This window comes from Mytilus californianus, unplaced genomic scaffold (assembly GCF_021869535.1).
Source record: "Mytilus californianus isolate M0D057914Y unplaced genomic scaffold, xbMytCali1.0.p SCAF_3, whole genome shotgun sequence".
Lineage (NCBI taxonomy): Eukaryota > Metazoa > Mollusca > Bivalvia > Mytilida > Mytilidae > Mytilus > Mytilus californianus.
In genome coordinates, this window is record NW_026262679.1 from 46568177 (window position 1) to 46586732 (window position 18556).

Consider the following 18556-nt stretch of genomic DNA (forward strand, 5'->3'; position numbering starts at 1 on the left):
AATTTCATAAATCTATAAAGAAGATGCAAATCAAACTAAACAAGAGGCTGTCAAAATATCAACAAATCCGGTTGTATTACATTGCTTAGTGTCATTGTTAAAGCAATGAAGGGCCATAATTCCTGAAGGGCGAAAGTGAAATTAGTCAATATCGAACTAGACCTCCATTTTGTCATCAGAAGAAACATATTAAAATTTTAATAGCACTGGTTAAACGGTAAAGAGGTTATTGCACTGAAACTACATAAATATAAAAACATGAGGATGTGGAATGATTGCCAAGGAGACAAATATCCACCAAAGTTCAAATGAAGTGGATGTAAGCAATTATAGGCAACTGTATGGCCTTCAACAATGAGAAAACCCATAAAATGCGGTTTCCAATCAACGAACTACCATAATTCCTGTCATCAGTAACAACATATGAAAATAAGGATTTGAACATTACTTGTACAACTTAACCGCCATACAATCGCCAATCAATATACATTGTTCGTCGAAAATCCGTTAAACAATGAAGGGAATCGCATGCACTCGAAAAGGAATAAGACATAGTTTGATGATAGGGTAACTGTAGTAGTAAATGTTGGAGAACGTAAATAAGAAACCAACCCAAAATCAGACATTTTGAGGTCAACATGTGTTCCTCAATCGGAAGCAAATTTCTATACGATATTTCAAGGCATAAGAAGCCCGTATGTGGACAAAGGATGATTGAATTCCAAAGATACTGCCAAAAATCCACCTACAACATAGAAGTCTCAAATGGCCTAAATATGTACATTACTTTAAGAACATTTACTGTGATTGCACTTGCTCCTTGTCCAATTAGTAACCAAATACTAGTGCCGAAGTTGCTACTTACTTTATATTTAACTAATGGTAATTCAATATTCGCATCTCTTACTTTTAACAACGTTACAGGTCTTTACTGTTCTTCACAAAATCATTCCATTTATTGTTTTAGTGCTCTCTTTTACATAGTAATGCAATTAGGAAAAGCAGTTTGAAGTAAAATATATTAGTCTGTTAGTAATATCTTACCGTTTAAGCCGTTTGTTTATCTTTATCTGATGAAATGCATTAGAAACATATATCTTTTGAAGATTATATAGTCCAAAACGTTTACATGTAATGTAACCAAGCAATTACCGTTGGTTAAAAAAAATATACAGAGGATCAAATTCCCTAAAGTGTCAATTTAAGATTGGCTCTAAAGTGATCACCAATACTCGACCACAAATCTGTTCCCAAGTACTTTAATATAAATTATATCCTAAGGTTTACATTTGCATGTATAATCTTAATGACAACTATGGCGATGGAATAGTGTTTATTTATATACATAGCACAATCATATAATTTACTGTCTAAATAGTTCAGACATGCATGGTTGTAAATTCAATTGAAATGGCATGAGTCGAAACGAGATGAGAAATATTGCAACGACTTCGTGACCATCTCAAATAATAAAAAAATACTACTTTATAGATTTGATTTGATTTTTGGTGTTTTAACGCCACTTTTAAGCACCGCTTTTGCGCTATTTCGTGGCGGCCAGTTTTTATTGGTGGAGGATGCCGGAGTGCCCGGAGAAAACCACCGACCTTCGATAGGAAAACTGACAATCCTAGTCAATTAAGATTGGAGTCGAGTGCACACGCACAAGCGGGGTTCGAACTCACAACCTCAGTGTTGAATGGCCAGTGATTACAGTAGTAACTACTTAGACCACTCGGCCACCGAGGCCCCTCTACTTTATAGATGAATCATGTTCATTAAAGAACCAAACTTAAGAGTACATTTTCAATTTTTATCAATAATGGAATATTTTGTAGGTATTGCGTGATAGTTTTAACGTTAAATGAAATGCGTCACTCTGAGGTATCTATGATGATTTTATTTACAACCATTGGGTCGATGCCACTGCTGGTGGATGGTTCCTCCCCGAGGTTATCACCAGCCAAGTAGTCAACACTTCTGTACACTTCTGTGTTGACATGAATTTTTATTGATTTGGTCATAAATTATAAATTAATTGTTTACAAAACTTTGAATTTTTCGAAACACTAAGGATTTTCTACCCCAGGAATAGATAACGTTAGCTGTAAAATCCTTTCGAAATTTTGTGTCCTCTAAGCTCTTCAACTTCGTTCTTTATTTGGCCTTTTAACTCTTTTGATTCGAGCGTCAATAGTGAGTCTTCTCTAGATAAAACGGGCTTCTAGTTAACACAATTTTAATTCCTGGAATCTATGATGAGTTTATTGAATAGTAATAATTGCCATAACAATGAATGTTATGCATAAATAACAGAAAAAATTGAAATTACATTAATAAGAAATCACTACCCCCACCCCCCCCCCCCCCCCCTTCCGAAAAAAAAGAGAAACGAAAACGAAACATCTGGAAGTCAAAATGTGGTCCTCCATCGTAAGCAAATTTCCATATGATAGTTAAAGAAGAAGCCCATATAAATTTACAAGTTGAGAATGAATTCAAAAGAGACTGCCAAATATTTTCAGAACATTGAACATTGGCTGTGATTGCATTATCTCCTTATCAAACGTAAATTAAACTTTATAGTTGTTACTTACTTAATATTTAAAACCAGTCATTGAACCAATGGTATTTCAATAGATGCATCTTCTATCGTAAATATCATAACGTTTTATGTTCTTATATATTTTATAGAAATTTATTTCTTTTAATGTTCAAATCCGCACTTTTACAAAGTAATTTTTAGACAAGGATACCACAATTGTCGACCTAAGATTGACTCTAAAGTGATCACCAATACTCGACATCAATGTTTTACCAAGTTAGATAATATCAATCATATATCAAGCTTTAGAATTCGCATGTATAATCTTAATGTCAACATTGGCAATGAAGTAGTGCCTCAATCTATATTCTTTGCATGCATTCGTGTAAACTTCTCTTAATATGGAGGAAATTTAATATTTACTATTTAAATAATTCAGACCTACAGTATGGTAAAACAATTGAAATAGCATGAAACCAAACGAGATGAGACCAATTGTCACGATTTCGTGAGCATCTCAAATAATAAAATCAATACCCTATAAATGAGTCATGAACACTATAGAAAAGACATTAGATAGTATACTAGTCATTTCTTTCAGTAGTAAAAGAATCCAAAGGTACTGTTGCATTTAACTCAGAGATTCAATCGAAAATTTTGAAGCGCTTGATGTAATTTATTTTAGGTTTGAAATAACATTGAATGGTATCAATTTTCCTACACCAGGTGCGCATTTTGAAAATTACTGTCTGTTCAGTTATGCTCTTGGTCACCAATTTGGAGATCCAAACCTAATATTCAAACATTGAAGAGCTGATATCACCGAAAAAGACCAAAAGCAAAGCAAAAAAAAAAAGGAAATCCTAGCCAATTATAGTTAGGATTAATGTTCCAAGTATAAAGAAATGAGTATTCGTTCACTCTACCAAAATTACAGGTGTATCCTTACACACCAACACGTTACATGTATATTGCTTTGTCTGCCAAATGCTCCATGATACCTGTTTTCAAATTGTTATCATCAGCAAATCAAAACCAGGCTACACACCTACTGTGACAACATCTACTCTAGTGGCGGTGTGAAAACAAACCAAATATACCAGGCTTATAGTTTTGTATGCCAAACGAGCATTTTGTCTACGTAAGACACATAGACACATACACCGCAATATAGATTTGGTCTTTCCACTGAATCATTCAAAGTTTGTTGCCTATGTTGACGGCATGTATCTCAATGCACCTGAAATAAAGGATATCACAGATACAGTTAAGTCTGTTTCACATCTAGAAATTGACAATGAGAGGCAGTTGAGAAATTACCAAGAAATTCCTAAATATACTGCCAAAATTTACCCAAAGGAACTTACTTTAAATAAATCAAACTGTAATAACTGTCCTTTCCTAGATTTATATATTTTAGTTTAGACGGGAAAATGTACACTAAAATTTACGACAAAAGGGACGATTTTTCCCTATTGTTAATTTCTCTTATTTGGACCACAAGTTACTTAAAACCGTTGCTAAATTCTTCCATAGATATAAATATTTGGTTTTGAAGCTTGGTTGTACCTGTAGAAAACTTATTTCAAATGGGATAGCACATCCTAATTTTTACGGGGGTGTTGTTTACCTTGCCCGAAAATTCAGAAACGATCCGGGTAAACTTTAAATAAACTTATTGTTTTTATTGGTCTACATATTGATTTTGTTATCAGTTAATTAAGATCAAACTAAATATTATTTTTATATACATATTCACATTCATGGCTCTTAAATCTGTCGATACCTTTATTTTGGCATTGCACAAGGTCATGTTTTCTCTGACTATTAATGACTTCTTTATACAAAATCCATTGGATGTTGGGTATGTACTGATTGATATTTAAGTCTTAGATGCATGATTTTTGTCGAGCCTGCGGCTTTTGTCGCAGAAAGCTCGACATAGGGATAGTGATCGGGCGGCGGCGGCGGCGTCGTTAACTAACGTCTTAAAAGCTTAATATTTCAGAACTTAAAAGACCTGGATGCTTCATACTTTGTATATAGATGCCTTATGATATGAAGTTTCCGTCTGTCATATGTCCATTGTCCTTGATCTCATTTTCATTGTTCAGTGACTACTTGAAAAAAAGTTAAGTTTTTTGTAATGTTAATTTCTCTCTTATTATGAGTAATAGGACAACTATATTTGGTATGTACGTACTTTGCAATGCCCTCATCAATTACAGACAGTTTTCACTTGACCTCGACCTCATTTCATGGATCAGTGAACAAGGTTAAGTTTTCGTGGTCAAGTCCATATCTCAAATACTATAAGCAATATGTCTACTATATTTGGTGTATGTAATGATTGTAAGATGTACATTTCCAACTGGCAGGTGTCGTCTGACCTTGACCTCCTTTTCATGGTTCAGTCGTCATAGTTTAGTTTTTGTGTTTTGGTATGTTTTTCTTATACTGTATACAATAGGTTAACTATATTTGGTGTATGGAAATATTTTACGATGTACATGTCAGTCTGGCATGTTTTATTTGACCTTGATCTCATTTTCACGGTTCATTGATCAATGTTAAGTTTTTGTGTTTTGGTCTGTTTTTCTAATACTGTATGCAATAGGTCAACTATATTTGGTGTATGGAAATATTTTACGAAGTACATGTCAGTCTGGCAGGTTTTGTTTGACCTTGAACTAATTTTCACTGTTCATTGCTCAATGTTGTTTTTGTGTTTTGGTCTGTTTTTCTAATACTGTATGCAATAGGTCAACCATATCTGGTGCATGGAAATATTTTACGATGTAAACTCATTTTCAGTGCTCATTGCTCAATGTTGTTTTTGTGTTTTGGTCTGTTTTTCTAATACTGTATGCAATAGGTCAACCATATTTGGTGTATGGAAATATTTTACGATGTATATGTCAGTCTTGCATGCAGGTTTTGTTTGACCTTGACCTCATTTTCAGGGTTCATTGCTCAATGTTCAATTTTCGTGTTTTGGTCTGTTTTTCTTAATTTTTAAACAATAGGTCAACTTTATTTGGTGTATAGAATGATTGTAAGGTGTATATGTCTGTCTAGCAGGTATCATCTTACCATCACCTCATTTTCATGGTTCATTGGTCAATGTTCAGTTTTCCTGGTTAACTTTGTTTCTTAAATACTATAAGCAATAGGTCAACTTTATTTGATGCATGGAATGATTTTAAGGTGTACTTGTCTGTCTGTCAGGGTTCATCTGACCTTGACTTCATTTTCATGGTTCATTGGTCAAAATAGAATTTTTCATTGTTTGATCTGTTTCTTTTATACTATAATCAATAGGTCATCTATATTCTGTGTATTGAATGATTGTATTAAAGGTGTACATGTATTTCCGGCTTGGTTTATCTGACCTTGACCTCATTTTCTTGGATCATAAATGTTAATGTGATACTTGTAGTAAAACTTTATATGTAGGACTATCAACATAAAATCAATGGTCAGTATAGTAGGCGAGACATTTCAGCGTGTGCACTCTTGTTTTTATTAGTTGTTATTGGCTTTGGACTTCCTGTCAGTAACTGCGAGCACTCTCAGATCTGTACTTATTGTCTTTTTGTTGTAAGGATGTATAAGTAATACTTCAACTGATTTTTATAGTTTGTTCTTATGTTGTTCTGTTACACCACTGTCCCAGGTTAGGGGGCGGGTTGGCGCCTTCAAACGAGTTTAACCCTGCCACATTCTGTATGTGCCTGTTCCAAGTCAGGAGCCTGTTATTCAGTGGTTGTCGTTTGTTGCTTTGTAAAAAATTTGTTTTTCGTTCATTATTTTGTACATAAATTAGGCCGTTAGTTTTCTCGTTTGAATTGTTTTACATTTGTCATTTCGGGTCCTTTTATAGCTTACTATGCGATATGGGCTTTGCTTATTGTTAAAGGCCGTATGGTGACCTATAGATGTTAATTTATGTGTCATTTGGTCTCTTGTGGAGAGTTGTCTAATTGGCAATCATACCACATCTTCTTATTTTTGTATTATCTCTAGGAAAAATTGATACTTTCGATTTTGTCATTACGAACTTTCTGTTTCTGTATAGCAACATATCAATAGCGCTTGTATATGAAGTAATATCTTCCAGTGTATTCGCCCCAGGGCTTGTGTTTCCTATTATGCTTTCTTTGATAGAAGGTTATTACTTACAAGGAATCTTTTGCATCAATTGTTCTCAATCGTAAAGATCCCTTCGCAAGCACGACGGACACAATCAAGAATTGTTGACCATTATGTAATAACTGTGTGTTCAATTTGTCGTAATTCCGTGACATAACTACATACGACTTATAGCTATGGAACGCCACAGCTGTCTTATGTGGAACTCTGATATTACTTTATGTTGTTTTATTATTACTTGATGATATTTTGTCTTTACTTAATATGGTTTTGACATAACGTTATGATGTTTTGATATAACTCAATATGGAATAATCATTACTTAATGATATTTCGATATTACACGATATGGTTTCGTATTGACTTGATATAGTTTTGTCATTACTCAATATAGTGTTATCATTACTCGATGTGGTTTCACCATTATTTAATGTGGTTGTGTCATTAGTCAATGTGGTTTTAACATTACTTGATGTGAATGTGACTTGACGTTATGTAGTTGTTTCATTACATGATGTGGTTTTGTTATTTTGTAATGATGATTTGCCTATTCTTTATATGGTTTTAACATTACGTAATGATGTTTCAAAATTTGACGATTTTACACTACATGATGTGTTTGTTTCATTATTTGATGTGGTCCTGTCATTCTTTGATGTGGTTATCCCATTACTTGATGAGGTAAAATCACGTGACCAATTCGGAAAAACCTGTTCTATTTTTAGATAGATTTCCATGTTGTATGTGCCTTGGATGAGTGTGGCCATCCATCGAATTAGAGTTCAAATTAAAGTTCGGGTTACTGTTTGAGTTAAACTTTGAGTTAGTCTTCGATTTCGAATTCAAGTCATTATTAGAATTAAAGTTTTAATTAGCATTGAGTTTCGAGTTGGACTTCGAGTTTGAGTCACATTTAAAGGTAGAGTTCTAGTTACAACATTAAATTTGAGTCACTTTTTGAGGTAGAGTTTGAGTAAGATTCGAATTTAAGTCTCATTAAGATTAATTAAGATTTTGAGTTGAAATTCGAGCTATTTTATATGAGTTCGTAATTAAATTTTCTATCGCGGAACAAGGACTTTTGCTCGGGCTTCCGAAAAGAGGGCTCCGGGGTATGCGTACAAAAGATAAACAATGTTACAGTATACAAAACGCAACATAGAAGTTGAAATAAAGTTAAATGTGGTGTGACTGACAATGAGACAACTATCTACCAGAGTTTAAATGAAGTGGATGTAAGAAATTATATATAGGCAACCGTACAGACTTCAACACAGCGTATAGTCATCTACAAAACGCCACCATGCACTATGTGAAAAAATTCAAACGAAAAAACAAACGGTCTTATTTATAAATAAACAATCTACAAAAAAAAAGACATACATTTATACAACGACAACAATTGAACTGCATGCTCCTGACTTGGGGCAGGTACATAAAGAAAGTGCACGTGGCGGAGTTTAACATGTATGTGAGCGCTAAATCCTAACCTTACATCGGACTGTTACAGTTGTGTAACAGCACAAAACGAGAAAAATAATGTAAACTAGACAAAGTGATGCCCCCGCACTCAACTCATTTAACCGCTTATATCCCAAATTGACAAAAAAAAGTTCGATTATCTCCCAAAAGAGCAAAAGATGATAAAAATAAAAACCCTGTCCACATGCACACCTTCAATATATGTACAAACAGACAGTAAAGAGAAACTTCCTAGGATTCAAACTGTAGGAGGAGTTAAGCTGAATAACTGTATACCCATAATGGGACGGACAGACGGACGGACGGACGGACGGACATGGGTCAAACAATATGCTCCCCCCCTCACAACTTTCAGTTGCGGTAGCATACAAAACAGTTTCATTTGGCTGATTCAATAGATCGGTATGACTGGGTAATATAAATCCATCGGGGTGATCTCGGATGCTCCAGAAAGGCACTCGTCGTGTTATTCGAGAAAGTACAAACCCAGTGATTTGGTTTTATTTGGTAGTTTACATTCAAGGAAAAGATGACGGTATTATGGTTACGACCACTGGAACATGTCTGTCGTCACATGTGAAACAGATATTCCAAAAGTTTATTTTTCAATTAGTGCGAGGTAGATCAGGGAATTCAATTGATTACAAATAAAAGATTGATATTCGTATAAGTACAAATGACACATGTACATTTACGCCAAAAAAAATCGGAGAATTCTTATTTTATAGTATTGATGCTTTGTCGCTTAGTCCGAGCCCCAAAAATACTGCTTCCGTTTGAAAACTTAGGATAAAAACAACAGGACCAAGTGGTTTGGGGATATCTTAATTATGTCCGAAATACTGTAAACTTTTTTATACTTTTTTTCTTATTATTGTCTGCCGGTTCTCCTTTTTCATACCAAATAACTCTGAACAACCACTCGAACTTTAATTTGAACTTTAACTCAATGGATAGCGATACCCATCCAAAGCACATTAAACAAACAATATATTGAAATCTGTTTAAAAATAGAATATATTTTTTTTCCGAATTGGTCACGTGGTTTTACCTCATCAAGTAATGGGATAACCACATCAAAGAATGACAGGACCACATCAAATAATGAAACAAACACATCATGTAGTGTAAAATCGTCAAATTTTGAAACATCATTACGTAATGTTAAAACCATATAAAGAATAGGCAAATCATCATTACAAAATAACAAAACCACATCATGTAATGAAACAACTACATAACGTTAAGTCACATTCACATCAAGTAATGTTAAAACCACATTGACTAATGACACAACCACATTAAATAATGGTGAAACCATATCGAGTAATGACAAAACCATATTGAGTAATGACAAAACTATATCAAGTCAATACGAAACCATATCGTGTAATATCGAAATATCATTAAGTAATGACTATTCAATATTGAGTTATATCAAAACATCATTACGTAATGTCAAAACCATATTAAGTAAAGACAAAATATCATCAAGTAATAATAAAACAACATAAAGTAATATCAGCGTTCCACATAAGACAGCTGTGGCGTTCCATATATAGCCATTGTTTTAATTGCAATTAGTAGCACGACATATTATACTTGAGGCGTCAATTCCTGTTTTTAATAGGTTCACTCGGTTTAATCTTAACTTTTTCTCCGTGTTGATTTTGTTATTGTTAGTGTCTTTGTCGATAAACCATCTCGTGATTTCGTCCGTAAAATTTTCAAAGGGATGAATTCATCTTTACTTGAAAGCCTTGGTTTAATAACTTCATTGTTAGCAGTAACTCTTTTTTTTTTTTCTTTTATTCGAGCGTCACTGATAAGTCTTTTGTAGACGAAATGAGCGTCTGGCGTACACAATTTTAATCCTGGTATCTATAATAAGATTATTATCAAGGATTATCGTATCAATTGGGAGATATATAAACTGTCTGAAGTTTAATATTTTAGTCTGTAAGTAATGTTTTATATGGAATATGACAGTTGTTTTCTATTCGTTTGATGTGTTTGAGCTTTTTATTTTGCCATTCGATAAGGGACTTTCCGTTTTGAATTTTCGTTGGAGTTCGGTATTTTTGTTATTTTACTTTTTACCGTTCACGCCAGTTTTAGGCCGTTTGTTTATCTGTAAGGAAATACATTAGAAAAATAATTTGGTGATACTTGCAGTCAAAAACTTTATTGTGTAATATAATCAAGCTTTAAGCTTTGGCTTAAAAAATACCTGTGCCTTTCAGAAGTTAGGAGCTTGTAATTAAGTGCATGGTTGTCGTTTGTTGCGGTATATGTTTTTCTCATTGTTAAAGGTCGTACGGTGATCTATATTTCTAACTTCTACGTCATTTGTTCTCTGGTGGAGAGTTGTCTTAATGGCAAACATACCACATCTTCTTATCTATACAACAAGGGATTATTTTCACTGAATAGTCAACAATACTAGACTACATAATTCATCAGACGTATTCTACTACACGGCTCGAAAGTGTGGCTGGATATATCTACTACAATGAAACATAACTTCACATTCATAATTCTAAATACTCTAAACACAAGAACAAAAGAAACTGAAGACACCATATGCATTTGAAAATGGACCGCTTGTTTGGAACTTGACTTGGTCAATAAGCTTTGGTTAATTTTGGGTGGTATAACTTATAAATCTTTGATCACTTACGTAATCATATCAAATTGATAGTAATTATTTCATTTATAATGGAAATAACACGTAATATAAACCGTGTTCGTCCAATATGTTTTTTTTTCTGGTTTCACCTTTACCAGGAAAAACAATTGCAGAAGAAGGATATGGGGAAATTCAGGACACTGAATCCCTTGTGACACTTGGTATAACCAATCACAAGGTAAAATTCCTATCATTACCGTTCTTTATCTTAATGGTGTTTTACTAGTCCCTGACGATTATATATTGTACATAATTATAATGAATCTTAAACCCATGTGCTCTCTGGGAGGTCCAAAAATAGACGAAAATTTAACCAATCATTATTTATCATACAATTAAAACATGCAGAACTGGTCTATACTTCAATCACATACTTCAATCTCTTTTATATCAGATTCAAGTCCCTACAATGGTACATTAAATTTCAAGGCGTAATAACACATCAAAGCTGAATGGGGTTTCATATAGGTATTCAAGTCAAATTGCCATGTAACATGGAGTAAACGTCACTGAAACAGCAACAAATCGACAAGAAACACTATAAGAAATCTAATGGGGAACATACAATCAACAATGATAGATAGGTGACTATACAATTGAATTTAGAATGGCCGACAACTAGACAGCAGCAGATAATATAGTTCCATTTATATTTTGGGGATCTTAAAATTGAGAATGGAAATGGGGAATATGTCAAAGAGACAACAACCCGACCAAAGAGCAGATAACAGCCGAAGGCCACCCATAGGTCTTCAATGGAGCGAGAATATCCCGCACCCGGAGGTAGGCCTCAGCTGGCCCCTAAATAAAAATGTGTTCTAGTTCAGTGAAAATGGACGTCATACCATTGGCAAACTCCAAAACAAATAAATGAACTAAAATTTAAAAACATACAAGACTACCAAAGGCCAGAGGCTCCTGACTTGGGACAGGCGCAAAAATGCGGTGGGTTTAAACATGTTTTGTGAGATCTCAACCCTCCCCTATACCTCTAGCCAATGTAGAATAAAGAAACACACAGCAATACGCACAGTAAAACTCAGTTTAAAAGAACTCTGAATAATAGGCAGGAAATGATGAGCCCAAAGTGTTTATTTCCTAATTTTGGAAAAGTTTGCATTCATGTCAGATTGTAGCATGCTGATTTATGTTCCTGTGTAGTGTTCTGTTAATTTATTTATCTTTTTATCGTCCTTTGTTATAACGCAAATCTCGTCAGAAACGACAAAACACTTTGTTTACGTGTTGTTTTTAGAGCTGCAATGCTGCCTAGGATTAACACAATCAGTTAATAGAATTCTCAGAATATAATCATATCATCTAGAAACATTAATACTCAAATGACAGGATTAGTCTCTATGTATTTTAATTTTCTTGTTTTTAAGCAATCACGATTCACTTAACATAACTATAAATGTCAATTGTCATAACATTGTCTCTATATCATCAACTTCCAGGTATTATTGAGATATTTTTCCGTCTTTTTTTCATATTACATAATACTTTACATAATCATGGATACAACATACAGCTGGCAGAATCTGAAGTCATCGTTTTGAAACCGATACAGTTCAAAATTTACACAACAACACATATGTTTTTTTTTGTGAACGATAAGGCTTCTTAATTTGTCATTGGTTTTCCATTAATTCCCATACCGGTAGGGCTTTTAATCTCACTGATATTTATTCAATTTCGCATGTAACGGCAATATTAATGACTTTTTTGGAATATCTAAGATAATTTATTTGTAACTTCTTGAATTTTCAAGTTGTATATATCTTGAAATGGTTCAGGTATAAATGTAAACACTTAGTTTAAAATCAAATAAAAACATTTCAATAGATAATGGCCAACATTATCACTCAAGTTTATAGATGCTTGCGATATATATCATGATGCTATTTTCGTTGCTAGTAAAGTAATATCCTGCAAAACGCTACAATACCTTACAAGAAGAGACAAAAGATACCAAGGGGACATTAAAAAACGCATAAAATAAAGAGGAACTGACAATGTCACGACAAAAAACGAAAGGTGAAGAAAAAAACAAACATGTCTAAAAAAACTACATAGAAAACTAAAAACTGAGTAATACAAACCCTACCAAACAATTGGGACTGATCTGTTACATACATTTGTCAACTGTTGGGGCCGTTACTGTTTCTAGGTATTCAAAATTCCATTGGATTATTGCATATTGAAAAATAAGAAGTCATATGTAATTTTTGTAGCTGCAATTTTTCGGGATGTGAAATCATTATATTTACGTGATTTACTGTCAGAAGGTATTAATAAAATCATCATCATATCAGGATTAAAATTGTGTACGCCAAACGAGCGTTTCGTCTACAAAAGACCCAAGATAGAAAAAATTGGATTGCTACGATATATACTGACAATTTTGTAGAACATTATTAGCCTCGTTGTAACCCCCTTTCTTAAAGTGTTGGCCAGTTCAGTAGACGTGTCTATGATTTCTGGATCAATTGTGACGCTACAACTTATACGTCTATTAGCTTACTTATCTATACTTATGGCACCTTCTTTTATTTATTACATTTTTTATGATTTTAACAACCCGTTAGCATATACACATGCATGCAATGTTTTACTTATGTTCTATTCTCGCTGTCAATTCATTTTATTGAAAATATAAACCTACCTTTGAATTAAAGAATATATGACTTTCATAGAAATCGATTTCCATCTTTCCCGTTAGATTTTTTTTAGAACATCTTATTTTATGCTGTCTTAGAATATAAGTTTAGTCTGAAAAAGTTATAACCTAAGTATGATTTAGCGAATATCTGACTTTCATATGACATATTCTATGAAAGTGGTTTCTATTGGTTTTTATAATTACATCTTATTTTATGCTGTCTGCAAATAAAAATAAACAAATTAATGAAACAATGAATATTGATATGAATTGCTGTTTGTTTTATGACCATGAAATACTGCCAAATTAATATTATGGACATTTATTAATGTATTCATAAATGGATTATTGGTTTTGTTTTTTTTTTAAATAGTGACACATAACTGAATAGCAACTAATTGAGGTATTTCTACAATAGGGAATTTAAAGTGCATAGTAGATGTCAAATCCTAAATTGTTCAAAACTTAAATACATAGGGTTTTTGATACGTGTGCATGTTAACATCGTTGAGAAAGTAAAATAACAAACATACCGAACTCCAAGGAAAATTCAAATCGGAAAGTCCCTTATCAAAAGGCAAAATCAAAAGCTCAAACACTTCAAACGAATGGAAAACAACTGTCATAATCCTGACTTGGTACAGGCATTTCCTCATGTAGAAAATGGTGGATTAAATCTGGTTTTACAGCTAGTATGACAGTTGCATACAATTCCATTATATTGACAACAATGTGTGAACAAAACAAACAGACAAAATAGGTGAAAATGTCAAAAATAGGGGTACAGCAGTCAACATTGTGTTATAATCTTAATCTCTATAAAGCAAACAAATATAAAATGTCAACAAAGAAAAACAAAATGGCATATAGACAAAGCACATAAGCAAAAATACAGACAAGAATACAAAAAATGACCACAGCACAACAACACAATGGCGGGATGCATAAGTACCGTTGAAGACCGTACTGTGACTTTTGCTGATGTACATTTTCCCTATCATTTTTGAGTGATTAAAGTCTGATTGAATTTTGATAAGACACCAATGTTTATTCATATAGCAAATTCAAGATCAATTTGGTCTTTTTGTGTAAAATAAGTTTGTATTCAAAGTCGTAATTAGCCAAGATAAGATATAATGCAAGTGAGAAATATTGTTCACCTAGTGAGATTCATTATTAGTTTAATTTTGATACTTTAGCGCACTCATTAATGCTTTAAAAATCAGCACGACTTGATTGCAGCGAAGGAAGTCGAAAGAAAGAAATATATTATATAATAAAAGTGTAGAGAATTTAGCGATGATTGACGTGGACATTTGCATATTGGAATGTTAATGGAGATTAATATGGCTGCTCTTGAAAATCATACTATATAAGGGCATTTTTAATAAGTGCTATTTTTGGAGCACAGAGCATCTGAAAATTGTGGAAAAAAACACAAAAAAATCACTGTTTTTCACCTAGCATTATTTGCACGTGCAATGCATGTGTATTTCAAAGGTACAGCCATAAAGCCGTCGTATAATACTTCAACCGACCCGACTTACTTTTTAAAGAAAATTAGTAATAAGCAATACAATTGGTTAAACATCTGCATTTTATCAGAATTTCAATTCCGGATATTTGTCACACATGAACAGACACTGTTCTTGTTTCTAGTTATAAGCCCACATTAGGCAATTTTGCGATGATCGTTTGTAGTTATTATCATGCGATTTCTTGTTTACTTCAGAATTTCTGAAGCTTTGTGATTTATTTATGTCGTTAGGTAGTGTTGCTTAGTCGTGTTTGTTGAATTTAACCGTGAAAGTGACAATCTTTGTATGATGCGTTTGGTTTTCAGGTATGTTCGATCTGTTGGATATTCAAATAAAAGAACAATTACACAAGCTCGTTAAAATGGCTCCGTCCGATGGCAAGAAAAGGTGCTCTGAAGTTGGAGTTGACAAATACACTACCTGCAATTTTGTATTTGTAAAAGTCTGCTAAATGCTGCAGCAATGTGACGTGATGATTTATTTATTTATTTTATTTCAATGAACTTTGTAATGATAACTAATTCAACCATATTTAGGTTTCACATGTCTTGTTTTAAAAGCTACAGAAATAAATGAATTTGAAATCAGTATCACGGCTGCAAAGGAAGCAACAGATATGATGCCAAATTTATCAAATTCTTTGTTGGTTGAAGTAATGTAGACTCGGCCTCTCGATACATTATAGTGTATAATTTGCAAGAAAATGTTACATAAAAAGTGCATTACATACCATGCTGGAAGATTAGCAAATCTAAATGATGGTGCTGTTAGAGCAGGCGGCGCTGATATGATATACTGAATAATTTGCCCAATAACGTAGTGTATCATGCTTTATGTTTGACCACATGCGAAGACTCTTGTTATTTGATCAATGTTGATAATGTTAGTGTCTCTCTTACCAAATAACATTAGAAAGACCTACTGCAATTACTCTAAACTCAAGGATTAACTTAAGAAGCACTAAATTGAAGCCATAGTGTTCATTTCTAAACAAGGACATGGTAAATCGAACATTTAAAATTTGCAAGCGTCTTTTCTATTGGCGACGCATTTAAAGCCAAGAATAACATCTAAGCAAAATCGAATTTGACCAAGTTGTCATCGAACTTCTGCCGATCATTCATGCCTTGGGTGAATTTTACTCCACTTCATGCTTTTGTGGAATCGTTAAAAAGTCGGTATGCAACCTCCTTAGGACGAAAACAAGCAACTTCAGTAATCTTGTAGCATAAGCACACGGTGGTATTGATATTGCTATAGATGATGCTAGGGTGTTTGTTACTGCGTTATATGACTTTAAGTACAAGTTCAACAAATCGCACAATCTAAATTTACTAAGACAACAGTTGGTTATATAAAAAGATAAAAGTGTAATAAATCTTCCGCCATGTGAGTTAGTGTTTAAGCAACACATACTATATGTGTACGTGCACTATGGCAAAGCAAAGTGTGGGTGTAGGCAAATGTTGCAAACCCAAATAATGGCACGCCATGTGAGTTTGGTTGAAAAATTTAGCAAAATGACAAGTGAGAGCCAGTTTTCTTTGATAAACAAATGACATCATACTTTCTACAAGACCTTGCACTTTGTTAGTGTAAGGGGGAAGCATGTGCAGGCAGCATGTGTTAACAAGGAGCAGCGACTCATTTCTAAAACAATATTACGAGAAAAAATACTCATAAGTTATGAACATTTCAGTATAACTTACGATCAATTTTAGTCGTAAAAGAGTCGTATTGTATTTATTGTTAATGTGTTCTCAATTCTATTTTTTTTTCCGACGTTTCATTTTGTATATAAAAACGGTCATGTCTTATTTTTTTGAATTTGTCATGAAACCCGCTTGCATTCATTACAGTACCGTCGAATGAAAGTTAGTCGGAGTTGCCCCTTCAATAACTCATGCTCCTTGTATCATCTAAAAAAATATTGTGCATTGAGACTTAAAATGTAAATTGTTTTCAACAAAACTTAGTGACATGTCGAATCCTGGAAAACTGAGATGAAATCTAACCTGCAAATGTTGTTGGGTTTTATTAACAATGTGTTTCGGATACTCTTTTAATACCTATTATTCTCAAATGTATGCAACTCTTGTCCAGAAATGCTATTTATCGAGGTCGAAGATCAAGGTCATTCTGTTGCAGTTATTTATTAGGCTTTGAAATTTCCATCAAACGTGTTTCCTTCGAAAAAGTTAAATGATACGTTATTCTGACGTCATGTGCAAATAGGAAACACATCAAAGTCGGAACTTAAGCATTGATAAATAATAATACTTGTTTTACTTATTGAATGGATCATTCATTTTGAAAAAAATCTGCGATTTGTTACTCTAGATGAAAATAGGAATGATAACTTTTTACCTTGATTTAAGGTATGATGGCACCAGTTTTCATATTTACGACACATATTTCCAAAAAGTACACGATTTAAGCTTTCCAGTGAGCTATTATAATGCCATGAGGTATGTAGGTAATTTAAGTTTCTATAATTGTCCTTTCTGCCGCTCCACTATAACCAATTGTTCAAATTCTTATTTTAATTACCAAACAGAAACTAATCTAACTGATAACTTATTGCAAGATATTGAAATTTCTTTAGGACGCCAGACACAAACACCAGTATGAAAAAATACTGAAATAAAAAAAAAAAAAGTTACTTCCTATAAATTTATTATTGTTCTCTCAGCAGTGTAATATGAGAAACAGTACCATCTTATATTACAAATTAGCAGCAGTAAAAACATTGATGCCATGCTTATTCTACAAATATTTACCTAGTATCTATGGGATTGTGTCACGTGTAATCCAGCCATCCTTTTCCATTTGATAACTATTTTAGGACATATAAAACATACATGTACTATCGTACACAAATCTAACAACTGACGGAAGTTTTAAAGATTTTACTTTAAATCATTATACGGTTGCAATTAAAAACAATGGCAAAATATTAAGCATTGATTGGTGTTTGCTTTATAATCAGTCGCAAATAATGCATGCATATTCATGACAAATAAACAATTAATCCAATACGTGGGTTGCAAAGGGTGTTGACCGGGATAAAGCGACATTGTTTACTGACATTTACGTTACATAACATTGCAGTTGCACAAAAAAAGATTTCTTATGAAATAATTCGGTCGTCTTCTTGAAATTTCTTTTGAAAGTCATTTCTCTAATGTTCTAGTCCTTCCTTATAAACTAATAAAATAAGAAAAACAAGTCTGTAGTCAAAACTATAAGTCTTGTTAATAATAAATTTTCATCTAAGCCATTTGTTTATCTGTATCTAATGAAATGCATTAAAAACATGTATCTTTTGATGCTTACAAAGTATTACGGGTTAACTTGCAATGGAATTGAGCAATTACCCTGGGTTTGAAAACATACAGAGGATCATTTTCCCTAGATTGTCAACCTAAGGTTGGCTTTAAAGTGATCACCAATACTCGACCACAAATCTTATCCCAAGTACTTTAATA

General features: G+C 33.2%; 1 protein-coding gene across 1 annotated transcript in view; it reads right to left on the reverse strand.

Moving 5' to 3' along the window:
* The window catches only part of LOC127734711 (G-protein coupled receptor dmsr-1-like), a 65354-nt gene extending 47359 nt beyond the window's left edge, over positions 1-17995 (reverse strand). The window contains exon 1 of the mRNA XM_052244723.1: positions 17849-17995. The gene's annotated coding sequence lies outside the window, so the exon portion shown is untranslated. The remainder of the gene's footprint in view (positions 1-17848) is intronic.
* Between the last annotated feature and the right edge of the window lie 561 nt (positions 17996-18556).